This window comes from Triticum aestivum, chromosome 4B, assembly GCF_018294505.1.
Source record: "Triticum aestivum cultivar Chinese Spring chromosome 4B, IWGSC CS RefSeq v2.1, whole genome shotgun sequence".
Taxonomy (NCBI): Eukaryota; Viridiplantae; Streptophyta; class Magnoliopsida; order Poales; family Poaceae; genus Triticum; species Triticum aestivum.
In genome coordinates this window covers 28,248,709-28,260,079 of record NC_057804.1, presented here as the reverse complement: position 1 = coordinate 28,260,079, position 11,371 = coordinate 28,248,709, and the positions used below count along the sequence as shown (strand labels likewise).

The 11,371-nt window shown below is 46.6% G+C and overlaps 1 long non-coding RNA gene across 1 annotated transcript; it reads right to left on the bottom strand.

Annotated features, from left to right (window-relative positions):
• Positions 1 to 299: 299 nt before the first annotated feature.
• LOC123090761 (uncharacterized) lies at positions 300 to 3,917 on the bottom strand. Its single transcript, XR_006442589.1, has 5 exons — positions 3,634 to 3,917; positions 3,362 to 3,491; positions 2,562 to 2,660; positions 2,227 to 2,301; positions 300 to 2,133 (listed from the first exon to the last, which is right to left on the bottom strand). It is a non-coding gene; the product is annotated as an uncharacterized lncRNA (long non-coding RNA).
• Positions 3,918 to 11,371: the final 7,454 nt, after the last annotated feature.

Here is an 11,371-nt window from a genome sequence, read left to right as displayed (position 1 = left end):
CACCATGCCAAGATTCCAGAGCACCACGATGATCTGGGCTGAAGGCAACCCGAACCTCGCCGTCTCAGGCACCTCCCAGACGTGCATCTCGGGCTTCGTTGTGGCCGCCATGACGGTCATTGTTGTTCTGTTTGTTTGATTAGATGGGCTTTGCGATGCTTAAGTACTTGCTTAATTAGCTGCTGTCTGTGATGATTATCATTTATGCTTGTGCTGCAATTGAACTGACAAGTTATGTCTCAGCCAGGGCCGTGAGAAGTTGAAAAAAAAATGTTTGCCAATATTTCACATCTATGTTTTTTTTTTGAGGAATTTGGCAGTTTTGCTGCCGATATATTAAGTAGGAGAAAACAAATACAAATTCCTTGTTTTACAAGAGGTTGGGGTTAAGGTGTCCCACACCAAGCTAATAGAGAACTAGTCAGGCTCAGGTTCTGGTGCATTTTGAACATCGATTATCCAGCAGAAGGAGAAACTCGGTTGCAATATATCTTGCTTCATTGGATAAAAGAGCAGCTTCATTTAAGAACTTGCGCTCCAAGACTCGCCTGTTACACTCTTTCCATAGATTCCATGCAGTGTAGATTGCAGTGGATACATGTTTCTTGGGCAAGTTGCAGGTGTGCTCATTTGACCACTCCGTGATGGACTCAGTTTCTTGGGCAAGTTGCAGGTGTGCTCATTTGACCACTCCGTGATGGACTCAGTTTCTTGGGCATGAGTGGCCAAAGCAGGGGTGTCACTCCAGTTCGCAACCTGCTGCCAAACTGTTCTAGCATAGGAGCATTTCAGAATAAGGTGCAAAGGGTATTCATCTTCTTGATCACATAAGTTGCATGCATCATTACAGGGAATGCCATGAATCTCCAGATTGTCATTTGTTTGGATTCTTCCCCGAAGCCATAACCACATGAAGAAATGACACTTGGCAGGAACCAGGGCCTTCCAAAGCTTATCAAATGCTAAGTGGGAGAAGGAACAAAGAAACTGGCAGTGGTACGAGGATGCAGCCGTGTACACCTGGGAGGGGTTCCAGACCCAGCTAACGGTGTCCTCAGTATCTGGTTGCAATGATACCTGCTTCAGACGTAGCCAGACTTGTGTGAGTTGCCGAAGCTCAGAAATCACTGACATCCTTTGCAGCCCAAACACCCAACCATGATCTGTAAGTGTGTGTGCAACAGAAATGTTCTTGCACTTAGAGAGCTTGAAGATGTCAGGAGCAGAGTAGCGCAGAACCTGCCCATCAAGCCATTGATCACACCAGAAACTGGTGCGCTGACCATTGCCAACCATGACATATGTGGAAGCCGAGAAGAGAGCCAGCCAAGTCATCTTTGTCACATGCAGGGGATGGAGGAGCAAGACCAAAGGCTTATCCTTATCAGTCCAGTCAAACCACTTCCAGCAGTCGCAGGGCACGTCAAAATCTTCTGAGACCGAGTACGCCAAAGCCACCCCGAGCTTTGGCACGACACACAGTTTTGCAATTCATAAGAGCCATGCCACCCGCAGCGTCAGGTTTGGAGCGCCACAGAAAATTCCTTCTCAGCTTATCTATTTGTTTGATGGCTCAGTTATCCAGCTTGAAAAGGGAGATGAGGTATACGGGGATTGCCGAGAGTACCGAGTTTATCAGCTGAAGGCGAGCATCACTAGATAGAAGCTTACCACACCAACCTTGCAGCCTAGATACCAGTTTAACAAGAGTTGGCTGGATGCCCGTTCTTGTGATGTTCCTGAAGTGGAGAGGCAAACCCAGGTATTTGCAAGGAACTGACTGATGGGAACCGGGAAGTTCTGTAGCAGATCTTGGAGGTTAATATCATCACAAGCAATATGAAGAAGAACACTTTTCTGAACATTGGCCTTGAGCCCAGAGGCAGAACCGAAGAGCAGGAGGATTTGTTTGGTAGTTTGAATGTCTGCTGCCGAAGGAGACATGAACAGAGCCGCGTCATCGGCGTATAGGCTGACCCTGAGCTGAGATGGTGGAGCAGTCATAGAGTTCTTAGAGCCCCAACAGAGCAGGCTTTGACAAATAACATGCATGTTTTCCCTAGCAGTCTACAGGATAAAAAGGAAAGCCAAGTATCTTCAACAATCGTGCGAAGTTAGCATTGACTGCAAAACCTGCAAAATTAGCATTCAACACTTATGTAGATGGTGGGCAAACCCCCCTTAACACTTTATGTAGAAACTATGCAGAGAACACAGTACCATTACCTAAGATCAGGAACATAACTGCAGATCTTCCTCTGTTCTAATGTGACAAAAAGCATCATGTCTCATGGGAGCAACCTATAAAGCAGTAAATAAGTTATGTTACAGTTAGATCGAATTATGTAGTACCGTTTTTCACTGGTAAAAGGGAACATATTAATAGTTTGGAAAATATCAAGATGGAGGAGGATTGCACTCGTCTGAAAGGACATGCAAGTATAATTCACAACTATAGGCTGGGATCTTAACTAAAAAGGCATGTGGGTACTCGCTGAACGAAACTGATAAACTGAACTAAAATATCATAGAAGGCATAGCCAGGGATGGGGTGATCTTACACTGCAACTTAGCACTAAAACATGTATCCATTTCGGCATCCAGCTATTTGAAGCCATGTTCCGCATAATACATGGATGTGTATCTCCTCAGAATAATATCTGCGAAGCAAAGGTGCAAAGTTCAATGCAGTTATACTAAAATACACAAATTGATCTCATGCTGAAAAGAAAGAAATGAAACGTGCACAAAAGAAACTGACATAAATTAAGGTTGCACCAAAAAAAATATGGAATTAGTGGTACTGAACTTTTACTTGTCAATCAGCCTGTAGCATCTTCTAAAGAAATTTGGATTATCCTCGCCTCGAGCGTAATAAGCAAACCCTCTCTTCGTTACTAATTTTAGAAATGAGTGGAATCAACAATAATGGTGGGGATACTGGAATGTGGTAACTACAATGAAATTTGAATTTCTTTCAGAAGAGAATAACTACAATGAAATTTGAGTTTCTTTAAGAAGAGAGTAACTACAATTAAATTTGAGTTTCTTTCGGAAGGGAGTGGGCGGGAGATAGTTTCACCTTTCTAACATACTTTCAGTTAAGTTTGGAACTTACCCTCTGAACACCCTCAGAGCAGATAGCACTACAGAATATCCATTACATTAAAGTATCCAAACTGCTAAGAGTATGATGTGACGCTGTGAAGTCAATTTATTATTTGCACTACCAGAAATGCGTTAATTGGTCACATACGCTAATTGTATCACATGCTTTCAGGCACCCTCTCTGAACAGCAATGACAACAATCCATGAAAAAGAGCACATCACCATTATGCAAACTGAATTTTGTTTCCTTACCAGAAACTGGCTGTGCCTAGACTGCATCGCCCATCACCAATGTGGCAAGGGTTTGATGGGGATATGGGCAATCTTGGGTGCATTGATGAACTTGATTAAGATCCTGCTTGACCAAGTGTGCCTTCTTGAGCTGTGAAACGAGCACAATATGAACTTACCTACTGCTGATTTTTAACTGAATTTCACACACCAAACATCGAGCAACTTGTGTCAACAGCATTGACTACATGACCACCTGACCACCGCATAAAAACAGTAATTGCGTCACTTACCAGGCATTTCACAGGACCAGCGAAGCAAGACTGCAGCTTCATGGAAAGGTGGTGGAGCACCGGAGGCAGATCCGCAGATGCGTGTCTTATCCCCACCCCATCAGAGGCAACAAGAAGGACATGCGGCGACACGCGGGGTGGACCTACGGTGGCGCTGCTCGGTGCCGGTGGAGGAGCAGCGGCCCGCGGCTCCTCCCGTCCCGTCGACCTGCAATGGGACGGAGAGGAAGATGAGCAGCGGCGAGGCACGAAGAGGAGCTCGCCGTGTCGCCGCCGCTGACCGTTTTTTTTTTTGGTCGAGAGGAAAACTACTATGGGCCGCTCCTGATTTCTGTGGCTGCTACGGGCTGACAGACCATGTGGGCCGAATGAGGCCCAATTTGGAGAGGAAGTGATCCAGGCTCTGGGCCCAATTTAGAGTGGGAAGAGAGGCCCCAGAAAGCAGAATTAGTGTTTCTAGAAAAGAAAAGGATATGAATAAAAAACAGGCGCACACTCAGTGGTGGATATCACTAACTATTATATATATATATATATATATATATATATATATATATATATATATATATATATATATATATATATATAGGGAAAATCCATCCTACCACCCGGTGGTAGTTACCTAAAAGAAACGGAGCGTTCCGTTTCCCGTCATACGTCGTTGTCCTTCGTCCTGCCCTCCTCCCGCACGTCCCTTCTCCACTGATTTTTATCGTCAACCCTTCGCTGGTTTTTTTCCTCCATGCGTCCACTCAACCAGTTCCCCTCAACCCCCTCAGCTTTCTCTCCACTAACCCTATTTTCCTCCTAAAACGCATCTCATCGTCTCTCTCGGGGCAGCGGCGGCGGCAATACGTGACGCAGGTCTGCACCTCTTCTCAACTATCTCTAGACGTACGCCCTGACATCTCTTCTCCCTTTCTGCGATCATTGGTGACGGTGTCACCACATAACAAGGGGCGATGGTGGCCGACTGTGCGAGAGTCAATTGACAGTGGCCTCGAACGATCGGTGGTGGCCTACTCTTGTTCCAATCTCGCGGGAACAAGACCAGTGGCGGTCGGGCCTAGAAGAGTCTCTCCTCTCCATACCACCATCTTCTCCCATGTCCTTCATCGTGGACCTTCTAGCAGCGCCCACAACTCCCTAATCTACCCTTGCAGCAGGAAGGGTCGCAGCACCGGCCCGCGTCACTAGCCTAGCGACCCCTGATGGCATAGCGGAGAGCCCCTCCGGCTCCTAGGCGCCTGAGGTTTCACTAAAGCAGCAGCTGGACTGTTGTCACGCCCAATATGCGACCCTATCCAAAAGGAACTCGAAGGTCCCACCAAGGATAGACCCGCATATTGAAACGCTTTTGCAAGGTGGATATCATTACATCAACATTACATAATAGATGGGGATACATACAAGAGGCATACAATGCCACACGAATACAACATCACAATACATAAGAGGAACATCCGACTACGGATGAAACATAAACAGAAACTCAAACGACATCCACCCTGCTAGCCCAGGCTGCCGACCTGGAACCTATCCCTGATCGAAGAAGAAGAAGAAGAAGAACTCCAAAACAAGTAAACATCGCGCTCGCGTCATGACCATCGCATACCCTGTACCTGCAACTATTGTTGTAGTAATCTGTGAGCCACAAGGACTCAGCAATCCCATTACCATGGGTATCAAGACTAGCAAAGCTTAAAGGGAAAGGAAGGGGTAAAGTGGTGAGGCTGCAGCAGCGACTAAGCATATATGGTGGCTAACATACGCAAATAAGAGCGAGAAGAGAGCAAGCAGAACGGTCGTCAACTAGTAATGATCAAGAAGTGATCCTGAACTCCTACTTACGTCAAACATAACCCAGAAACCGTGTTCACTTCCCAGACTCCGCCGAAAAGGGACCATCACGGCTACACACGTGGTTGATGCGTTTTAATTCGGATCTGGTGTCAAGTTATCTACAACCGGACATTAACAAATTCCCATCTGCCTATAACCGCAGGCACGGCTTTCGAAAGATTATACCCTGCAGGGGTGTCCCAACTTAGCCCATGACAAGCTCTCGCGATCAACGAAGGATATACCTTCTCCCAGGAAGACCCGATCAGACTTGGAATCCCGGTTTACAAGACATTTCGACAATGATAAAACAAGACCAGCAAGACCGCCCGATGCGCCGACAATCCTGATAGGAGCTGCACATATCTCGTTCTCAGGGCAACACCGGATGAACACTATGTACAACTAAAACTAGACCTCGAGTTTCCCCGAGGTGGCGCTGCAAGTGGCTCTGGTTCGGACCAACACTTAGACAAGCACTGGCCCGGGGGGGGGGGGCTAAAATAAAGATGACCCTCGGGATGCGCGACTCCCAAGGGAAAAAGGGCTAGGTGAGGCAAATGGTAAAACCAAGGTTGGGCTTGCTGGAGGAGTTTTATTCAAAGCGAACTGTCAAGGGGGTCCCATAAATCACCCGACCGCGTAAGGAACACAAAATCCGGGAACATAACACCGGTATGACGGAAACTAGGGCGGCAAGAGTGGAACAAAACACCAGGAAAAAGGCCGAGCCTTCCACCCTTTACCAAATATATAGATGCATTAATAGTATAAGAGATATTGTGATATCCCAACCAAAATCCTGTCCACCATGGAGAAATTTTCAACTTCACCTGCAACTAGCAACGCTATAAGAGGGGTTGAGCAAAAGCGGTAACATAGCCAAACAACGGTTCACATAGGAAAGGTGTCAAAGGTTAGAGGTTCATGGCAAATTGGGATGGCTTGATAAACAGGTGATATGTAGCGCAGCATAGCGATAGAACGAAGCAACTAGCATAGCAATGATAGTAGTGAGATCCAGGGTAGCGGTCATCTTGCCTGAAATCCTGCAAGGAAGAAGAACGAGTCCATGAAGAAGATGAAGCCACGAAGATGAAGCAAGCGTAGACGAACGAATCCTCACGATCGCAACGAAACGGGAACTATCGAGAAGAAGCACACAACATAGTAAACACACCACACATGAACATGACATGATGCACAACAAGCATGATGCAAGACAAGGCTACATGAAGCTACTCATGGCAAGAGATGATGCAAACAAGAACAACACATCAAGGCAAGTTTAAATGAGGCCGGGAACAACATATAACAATTCCGGTAAGTCCTCATATGCAAATGTCGAAATTGGTCCAGATCTGAATAAGCCTTATGTTCAAGTTGTTAAACAGCAAGTTAAGATGCACCAAGATGATCTGCACGAGATTCTAGTCAAGTTACATATAAAGTTCATTTAGTTCGGGGCTACGGCCTAGAAGATATGAGCAAAACAAGTTAAACATGGCATTGATGCGAAATGCACCCAAACATCAAGAAAACACCTCAAAACAAGGATGCAACATGATAATATGAAACTACATGCAATATCAAGCAAGTTTCATATAGGGCACACTCAAAACGGAGCAACGGTGCAACACACACACTCTATACAAGTTTAAAGGACAAGCTGTCCAAAACAGCAACTAGGCATATTGCAAGCATCAAAACAACATGATACAGGACCTCAACAAGTAAACAAAAGGCATGGGCATGATGTACATGTAAAGCATTACAAAACATGAACACTGAGCTATCTCCAGAAATTACTAGAACATGCTCAAACACACATGACAAGATTGCAAATAATAACAATTCAGACTTTGCAGAAAATAACATCAGGTTGCAATGTTCAGAGCTATCAAACAACATGTTACAGGAACTTATAATGGCAAACAAAGGCATGTCATGAATCTACTAAATGCATAAATCAAAAGTCCTTTACTGACCATAAGCCAAAAAGGATCAGAAAATATGATGGCACCCATGTAAACATGGCAAGTTATATTACAGATTCATACATGGCAGGAACAGAATTATGAAGGCATGTAAATGAGCTTGTGCAACTCACTACAGAGCAAAACATGGCATAGAAAGGCATCCAACAGTAAGAAGGCATGTTTATGAAGCTAAGCATGGCAATAGCAAGGTCATAGGGTGCATGGAACACTAGGAAAACACATGGCAACAACTGAGCTTAATGTTAACAGGCTGACAACAACATTATGAAGCAACTTTAGAGCAAGATTAAAACAAGCTACAGCAAGCCATAAATGCAACCAGGGGCATGGATGGAAAGAGCATGACATTTAGAACAAAACATGTTTAGTGTCCATCTCCAGATTATGCATAGAATGACTAGTAGCAACATGTTTACATGGCATCACGAAATAACAAATTCAGTCTAGCAAAACAGCAACAGCGTGTACACTACTTAACAAGCTTGATTCACTCCCCACAAGTCATTGCATGACAAGATAAGCATAGCATCATCAAGAATACATGTTTGTGAAACAAAACAAGGCAAGAACAAGTTCATAGCATGCAAGGATCAACTACAACAACCTTGGCAAAATTGAATAACATGTAAACAATCTGCCAGGAAACATTTTGAAGCAAAAGTAGAGCATGAAAATGACATGCTAGACTACTCCATCATTGAAAAAAAGGGCATGAATGGATAGAGGACAACCATATGTTCAAAACATCCTTACTGAAGTATCTCAAAATATGCATGGATCTCTCTGTAGCATCAAGTTTACATGGCATCAAAATAATAGCAGAACAGGGACTAAAATCAGCAACATCACGATGCCTAGTTTGCATGCTTGTGCTAGTCACCACATTAATCACAAAAATACATGCTAAGCACCTCTGTAAAGAAGACATAGCATAGATCAAGACACATGTAGACATCAACCTCATAGGATGCACACATCAATCATGGCAAAAATGACAAAAGAGCTCGTTCTGTTAACAGACAGCAGATAACATTATGAAGCGCTCTTGCAACGATGATTCAGGCATCAAGATGACCTCAAATGAATATGATGCAATGGAATGAAATGATATACTCGTTGAGACGAACAATTTGACATATTATACGCACGAAATGGAGCTACGGATGCAGAGATACAATGCGATGAACATGGCATGATAATATGCAAATCTTTCGGGACTTAGAGGAATCGGGGAAGGGGAAAGTCAACCTCGTTTTGGATCTGGATCTGGGGCTGAGGGCACGGACTTCGAGGCGGCCGGAGCATCGCCGGAGTTGGCGAGGAAGGGCGGATCCGGCCGGGAGGAACTCGCTGGAGCTCGGGGAGGAGGCCTCCTGGCGAGGGGGTGCCGGAGCAAGGCGGCGGGGGCATGCCGGCGGACGGGGACGCGGCGCGGCGAGGCGGCCGAAGGCCAGCGAGGCCGGGACGGCATCGCGCCGGCGAGGCGAGGTCGCCGGAGCACGGCGGCTCGGCGAAGGAGGCCTGGGTCGGCGCGGCACGAGCCCTCCTGGCTCGGGCGCGGGAGGAGACGGCGGGGCCCGCGGGGAGGCGATTGGGGGCGGCGGCCGGCCGGGGCGACGACCAACTGCAGCGGAGATCCGCGGTGGCGGGGACGCGGCAGGCCGGGCGGAGAGCAAGCGGCGGCGCGAGGCGCGGAGGCGAGCGGGCGGCGGAGCGGGCTGCGGGGGCCGGCGGCGGGCCTCCGGTGCGCGTGGTGGCCGGGGCCACGTGGCGGCCTCCGGTTGACTGCGGGTGGCGGTGCGGACACGTCCGGCCGGGGCGGATGCGTCCGGCGGCGGAGAGGAAAAAACTAGGGTTAGGGTAGGATTAGACCGCGAATTTCGGGGGAGGGGCTATTTATAGATTTCTGGGAGCTAGGAGAGTCCAAATGAGGAGCGGTTTTCGGCCACGCGATCGTGATCGAACGACCGAGAGCATGGAGGGGAGTTATATGGGTTTTGGGCCACTTTGGAAGGGGTGTTGGGCTGCAAAGAGAAAGGGGGGTTTCGGGCTACGCGGTTAACCGTTGGAGTACCAAACGACCTCCGAATGGCACGAAACTTGACAGGCAGTCTACCGGTGGTGTACCAAGGCTACTTGGCAAGCCTTGGGCCATTCCGAGAAAGTTTAACACCCACTGACAACAGGAGACAAAAGGGGAACGCCAGAGGACATAGGAGTGCCGGATTGCGAAACGGACAACGGGGAAAATGCTCGGATGCATGAGACGAACACGTATGCAAAATGAAATGCACATGATGACATGGCAAAATGCAACACGCAAGCAAATGACATGGCAACGACGGCGAATAACTGGAAGACACCTAGCGCATCGGATCCGGGGCGTTACAACTGTGCCCATCACTACAAAAAAAGACACATCCGTGACATTTTGGGCCGAACGAATTTTTTTGTCATACATATGACACTTCTATGACGATAATTGTGACAAAACCCGGTATCATCATAGATGTGGTGGGCTCCTACTTCTATGACAAAAAATCATGACAGAAAATGGGCTTTTCGTCCTGGGCGAACCGGAGACGCAGCTGCATGACATTCTTTGGGCCGTCCATGACGAAAAAAACCGTGGTAGAAGCGAGGGGGAGGAAAATTTCGGGGAGTTGCCGGTTACGGTGGGAGAGCGATGCGCGTTTCTCTCGTACAGGTACGCGCACTAGTAGAAAAGGGGGCATTGGTCCAGGCTGGGTCAGCCCATTAGTCCCGGTTCAATCCAGAACCGGGACCAATGGGGGCATTGGACCCGGTTCGTGAGCCCCGAGGGCCGGCCGGGCCACATGGGCCATTGGTCCCGGTTCATCTGGACCTTTTGGTCCCGATTGGTGGGACGAACCGGGACCAATGTGCCTTGCTCCTGGCCCACCACCATTGGTCCCGGTTGGAGGCATGAACCGGGACCAAAGGACGCCCATTAGTCCCGGTTCATACCACCAACCGGGACTAAAGTGTTGGTCCTCGTTGCGGCCAGAGTTTAGTCCCACCTCGCCAACCGAAGGGGGCTCACACCGGTTTATAAGCCCCTCCCTCTCTGCCTTGTTGAGCTCCTCTCAAAATGAAAATAGATGCTCTTATACAGGAAATTTGACCTAAATTCATACTGAATTTCTCTGAAGTTAGTAGAAATTTATTATGAATTTAGATTGAATTTTCTCTATAAGCGCATCTATGCTCATTTCTAAGTAGTTTTTTATATAGTTTTTTTTCCTTTTCTGCTATTTTTTTATTTCTGAGTTGTAATAAGTCATTAAAAATAAAAAAGATTTTAGTAAAGTTAATCACAACTATTTTTTATTCTATTTATTTCTGGGTAGTTTTTTATATAGTTTTTTTCTTTCTGCTATATTTATTTTTTCTATTTATTTCTGTGTGGTAATAAGTCATTAAAAATAAAAAAGAGGCGCAATGCTAGTTAATTTGCTTCAAGCCTTTCAGAATAGTGTAAAGTGCACTGCACATAACTCCGTGCAGTCTACCCTATTCCTCAAGGCTTGAAGTGAACCAACGTGCAGGTGAGCATTGAGCCTCTTCTTCATCATCTCTGCACTCAGGGGTTATAAACACCTGCGAGTGCCTCTCGCTTGGCGAGGTGGGACTAAAAAAACAGTTGCAGAAAGAATCAACTAAAAAACAGCTGCAGAAAATAAATAAGTAATTAGACGGGTCCATTGGTACCGGTTGGTGGCTCCAAATAGGACCAATGCCCCTCTTTAGTCCCAGCACAAAATGCTTTAATGTCTTATGGTTCGGCCCTCGTGATACCATGCCAACTTTCAACTTTCAACTTTTTCAGAGTTCATTTGAAATGCTTTAATGCAGAAAACAAAAGAAAATAAATA